Raw genomic sequence first — 7,062 nt, forward strand, 5'->3', positions numbered from 1 at the left:
TTCAATTTTAAAGCAGTTCTTACAATTGACACTATTGAACATGATCAAAAAAACAGGTCTCATAAGTTATCCTGAGAGCGAAATAATTTTAGATAACTAAACACAAGAACATCAATTTCATCCTATACAGTATGTAACAGTTGAGTGCAGCTGATAACATCACTTGCCACTAGGAAAAATTAAAAAAAAAGGATACAGCTACAATGTATCCCTACAGTAAACATTGCTCTTATGAGAATGTCCCTTTATCAGGACAACCTGGGGACCATTTGTTTAGCAAACTGCTCACATTTGTCAGTGGTGTCCCAGTGTCTCTTTAGCTGCAGAAAGGACATGATCCCGGCTGACAAATGTATAGATAATTGACCACACATCTCTACTGCTGCAGCCCCTGGGAAAATAACAAATTGTGCACATTGCATAGGGACGCACAGCAATCCCAAGAAGATTCCTTGTATAGCAAACTCTGACCTTTCTAGGCAGATTGTTTTAACATATTAGTACTATGAGATGATCTTACGAGGGCTTGCTCATTTCAGTTCCTTTTTTTTAAAGTAGCAGATAACTGTTTTCCCTACCCAAAAGAATAATGATTGCGTACAAACTCTTATCCATCCAATTATTCGAACTATACTTCAACCCCTTGGCATCTAGCAGAATCTAGTATGTGGTGGAACAGTTTATACATGCACTAATATGGAAAATAGCTAATTAGCTAAGTAATTCAAAATATCTAAGATATAAAATCATAGTAGTTACTGTCTTAACCCATATATTATGGCTTTATGATTCTTAGCCGCATACAGTATTGCTGAAGTAATGTTTTACATATATATATATATTTATATGTTTTACATATATATATATATATATATATATATATATATATATATATATATATGTTTTACATATATATATATATATATATATATATATATATATGTTGTACGTAAATTTTCACAATCACATTTATTATTTTCTGAAATGTTACATTTACATAAATTACCTGTAATATTTAACAATATAATCACATGTATTGATAGTTGTACTTGTGATCAGATAGTAATTACTTATATTGTACTAATATATAATTACATATTATGTGTATATATATAATTACACACATATATGTGTATATAGCTGTCCTTTTATAAATATATACATTACAGCTGCTAAATGTACAACACATGTTGTTATCTTAGTACAGAGAACTGGGGATCGAGTTAGTATTATCTTCTTATCTCTGGAAGCATCGATTCATTACTATGTGGATAACAGTTGTAGTTTCCTCCAATTCTCCAAAAGTCAGGATTGGGGAGGCTCGTACACATTTCGATCCGTGTATAACTCCCATGGAATAAACATCATTCGGTATATTTTGCAGTGTAATTTGATAAACAGGTACAGATGTAGTCTGCCTAGAGCTCATGGACGTATCAAAATGGTATTGCAAGCAAAGCTGTTGTATAGATTTCACGCATAAAATGGCATAAAAAATGGAAATGCATTTAGCTCTGCTACATCTGGGTATGTCAAGGTTTGTTCCTGCTACACAGTCAGTTCGATGTCTTTTGGCAAACTTCATTATTATCTATTCAGAAATATTTGCTTGCTCCTTATACATTATGATTTGCTGGGTGATGAGTGTATCATTGTCACGTTATGTATTTGTAAGCTATGATGGCTGTCACATATAGTGATCCTTTATTCATAAGACAATATTGTTATGACTTGTGCAGCCACTATGACACTTGTGCTACAGACCATTACCCTCACATAGTGATCTCATAGTGATAACATAGATAGTGGAGTGATAAATTAGGACATTGCTCCCCACAACAACCCAGACATGGAGATGTGTTGAACAAGCCGCAAACACACAGCACTCAGTACTTTAGAGCCTCAATGCCAAACGTGTGATGCCCTTTTCATATATGGGTCTCTTTTCATATTATCCAATAATAAGTCTACATTATAGGTGACATTATCCAAGTTTCTGCCTATGCAGAAATGCATTTATGAAACCAGGAATTTATTATTTCACATCTGCTACATATATCACGTCATAAAGAGCACTACTAAACATATTGCAATAATATGTAGTGGGTACTTTTAAGTTTTACAGTTTTATAGCTATATAAGATATTAGCTTGGTGCCAGTGGTCTGCAAACAGTGGCTCTAAAGGTGTAACCACAAGTCCTAGTGGCATGGCACACTGGGACTAATGGGTTCATAAGAGCCAGAGTAATATAGGTAACATACTAGTGATAAAGAAAGGGGTATTTATCAACTTATGGTCACATGCCAATTTGGTGGGCATTTTGCTAGAGCTTGACATACAACATGTCACCAGCAGGATTATTCTTGAGACAGGAGGCTGATACCTGATACTCTTGACGAGGATACCCTCTTGACATAACTTATGGCCGGGAAGATGATCATAACCCCTATCATTGTGGCAATTAGTACTAATGCTCCTCTGTACTGGAGATTATGGAGGGGGCTCTTGTTATGACTCTGTCTGCTAAGGAATCGCCAGTTCTGAACAATAAAGTCTTCCTATTCCTGAAAGAAAATGATCTGATAATCTCATCACCATTTACCGTGAGGAAACAATGGAATCACTGAGAACAATAATTCCACTAACAAATCCCAGAATATGAACATCTAATAAAGGGATTTGAGGAATGAAAAACAGTAACACAAACATTTAGTTCGTATAATAATAGTACAAATAATAATATCCATTCCCCTGCTATTAAAATTATAATATTAGTCTTTAATAATAATGCTAATAATAATAATTATATAGATAGCAATAAAAAATACATGTAAATCACTTGTTATAACTACTTTAAGGGAAAATAAAAAATAGCAAAAAAAAGAGATGATTATTAGAAAAACCAAAGTTATATTTACTACTACCTAGGATCACTAATGTGCAGTACTGCTACAAACAATAACAATCAGTTCTACTGATATTAATAACTTGTTGCTAAAATAAATTATACAATAGTGATTACAATTTTTTTACAAACTATAGTTTTTACTATCTATCTATATATCTATAATAGGAAAACATAGGTAATCTTTTGGACAAATATTAATCTTCCTGATGTATGTGATTGTTCTATGTTCTGTCATAGCAGAATAACTTTACTTTATACAAAGTATGAACTTTATACATAGCTTTATACAGCAGGCACATTTGATAGTATAATGTTCTTTCTTGTGCTCTTTGTAAATGACCCCGACCCTGAAATGTCTTATTCCATATTTATTTATAAATTCATTTTTGTAGTTGAAAAGGATATCTATTTCCTTACACCCACTTTTGATTGTCGATGTATTGTAATTTTCATAGACAATCTTATCAGTATTTAGCTTTACATTTTTTTTATTTAGTAGTTGTACAAACACATTGCTCTTGTTCTGAATGCTGTAAAAAAGTAAAAGCGAGAAAGTTCTGTATCCTGCAACAGCTGAGATATTACAAATACATGGGTACACCGCCTGTCTAACTCCCATGTCACTTTAGCCCCGTATTTAATTCTCGGGCTAAAAGTATCCCTAGTGCATAGATACTATGCATCCCCTTCAACACAACGCTTACATTATAAATCCTTGTGTTAATTCATATATTTAGTACCATTATATATATATATATATATATATATATATATATATATATATATATATATATATATATATATAGTTCCATCGTTCCATCGTTCCATCTAATGTAATATTATTAAAAATGTAAAGATAATAACTTTTAATATTTGTACACACAACTGTCCGGTAGAGAGTGGGTTAAGAAAGTAAAGAAATGGAGCTGGGCCAGATGTGTGCACAGGCTGGGAGCCCCAGGTTCTGAGAAAAGTGAGCTAGGGAGGACTGGGGGCTGTGTCAGGAGAGCTGTGAAGTCCTCCATTCCGTTGCACCTCTGCACATTTAACAACTCCCAGCATAAACCTTGTCAACCTATAAAGAGGAAGCCTTAACATTTTATTAAGGTGCTAAACTCAAGGCACTGTGGTGGAAACAGCAATCTTCTTCAACTTACAGGAAGGGCAAAACCCCAGCTGCTGTGATAAAATTATACTGTAATTAGGTGAAAACCTGACTAATTGGGATGAGAATACTGCATAGAAGGCTAAAGGATCAGCCAGAGTCTGGCATTGTAATGATGTTGCTAGGACCAGGCTTTGCTTTTTGTCCATCTTGCTGAAGCCTCTACAGCAGATCCAAAGTCTGGGGTCGCCTCCTGCTTTAAGACTCCATACCCTGTGCCATTAATACACCTGATAGAATAAGATCCTCCTCTGTACTGATGATCTGAACAAGTCACAACCTTACAGAACAATAAAAACAAAACTATAATCATTTATAGTGTCATATTTAATATAAGAAGTTTCCAAATACGTCACTAGTGTGGAGAAAGTCACAAGCATATACTTATGATGTTTAAACGAGTGAATGGCCATCCTTTACACATAATAATATCAACATGGGACATAATTATATAAAATATGTCACAAATGATAATTTATATAATCTTATAATATAAAGCACAACAATATAACATACATAGGTATATGATCTACTTACAAATGGGAAGGACACAGTATTACCGGTGAGGACAGTGTGAGGAGGTGGCGATGGAGTACAGTATAGAAGAATATAGATGTATACAATATATATTTTGTAAGGGAGCTGTATATAATATACATATTTTGTAGTGGAGCAAATATTGTAACAGCCAAGTTTGGTCCTCATGAGTTCACCATGAAGATGGCGATTGTGTATGGGAGTACAGTACCAAATAGTATATAAGAAAATGAGGATCATAATTATGTTTATTAATGCAGAAATAATTAATGCGCACAGGAGCAGAGCACCTGGCAGTATGAGTGGAATCACTAAAATCACATTCACATATAGGAGTACAGTACTACACACCGCCAAAGCAAGTAAAGTCATTTTTAATGCAGACACTCAAACACAGTAATACAGCACAAACAAGAAGAGAAAGAGCAATAACTGATAATCGTACATAGGAGTACAGAAAACAGCAGTATTGTTTAATGATGATTGAATGTGAATACAGCACTTAGCAGTATGATAATAACTACAAATTACAAATAAAAGTAAAAAATACTCTGTGGGAAGTAGTTTCTGATGATGACAATGAAATGTAGTACTACACAACGCAATGGTAATGTATTAATAGATTCACTGTACTCATGATTACCGTTAACTATCCTGATGATGATTATTATGGAATATAGTTAACAGAAATGTTAGGAGGGTCACCATCCTGATGAGTAGCGTGAGTAGTCCCTGATGATGACTGTTGGAATAGAACCTGCTGATGATGACTATTCCCATAGATATACCGGCAGTGTAAGGAGACAACATTGTGAGTAGTCCCTGATTGATGTGACGATGACTATTCCCATATATATATATATATATATATATATATATATATATATATATATATACAGGCAGTGTGAGGAGACAACAGTGTGAGTAGTCCCTGATGATGACTATTCCCATATATATATATAGATTCACTGGCAGTTTAAGGAGACAGCAGTGTGAGTAGTCCCTGATAATGCTTATCCCCCTATATATAGACTGGCAGTGTAAGAAACAGTAGTGTGAGTAGTCCCTGATGATGACTGTTGGAATAGAACCTGCTGATGATGACTATTCCCATAGATATACCGGCAGTGTAAGGAGACAACATTGTGAGTAGTCCCTGATTGATGTGACGATGACTATTCCCATATATATATATATATATATATATATATATATATATACAGGCAGTGTGAGGAGACAACAGTGTGAGTAGTCCCTGATGATGACTATTCCCATATATATATATATAGATTCACTGGCAGTTTAAGGAGACAGCAGTGTGAGTAGTCCCTGATAATGCTTATCCCCCTATACATAGACTGGCAGTGTAAGAAACAGTAGCGTGAGTAGTCCCTGATGATGACTGTTGGAATAGAACCTGCTGATGATGACTATTCCCATAGATATACCGGCAGTGTAAGGAGACAACATTGTGAGTAGTCCCTGATTGATGTGACGATGACTATTCCCATATATATATATATATATATATATATATATATATATATATATATATATATATATATATATATACAGGCAGTGTGAGGAGACAACAGTGTGAGTAGTCCCTGATGATGACTATTCCCATATATATATATAGATTCACTGGCAGTTTAAGGAGACAGCAGTGTGAGTAGTCCCTGATAATGCTTATCCCCCTATATATAGACTGGCAGTGTAAGAAACAGTAGTGTGAGTAGTCCCTGATGATGACTATTCCCATATATATTGATACACTGGCAGTGTAAGGAGACAGCAGTGCGAGTAGTAGTCCCTGATGATGACTATTCCCATATATATAGATACACTGGCAGTGTAAGGAGACAGCAGTGTGAGTAGTAGTCCCTGATGATGACTACTCCCATATATATATATATATATATATATATATATATATATATATATACATACACACACTGGCAGTGCAAGGAGAGTAAGGAGAAAGCAGTGTGAGTAGTAGTCCCTGATGATGACTACTCCCATATATGTAGATACACTGCCAGTGTAAGGAGAGAGCAATGTGAGTAGTCTCTGATTATGACTACTCCCATATATATAGATACACTGGCAGTGTAAGGAGACAACAGTGTGAGTAGAAGTCTCTGATGATGACTACTCCCATATATATATATATATATATATATATATATATATATATATATATACATACACTGGCAGTGTATGGAGACAGCAGTGTGAGTAGTAGTCCCTGATGATGACTACTCCCATATATGTACTATATATGTGTATACTGCAGTCTGCAGGCAGCACCACTACTTGCTTACAACTTTAGGTCATTACATGATGTGTCTTCCTTCCCACCCTAATTAGGAGGCGGCTCCTCCCCCTGTGGCAGTGGTTGGGCGGAAGGCATTTGATTGACACATGTTAGACCCCTCCCCGCCCGCCGC

The sequence above is a fragment of the Engystomops pustulosus genome, chromosome 3 (assembly GCF_040894005.1).
Source record: "Engystomops pustulosus chromosome 3, aEngPut4.maternal, whole genome shotgun sequence".
NCBI lineage: Eukaryota > Metazoa > Chordata > Amphibia > Anura > Leptodactylidae > Engystomops > Engystomops pustulosus.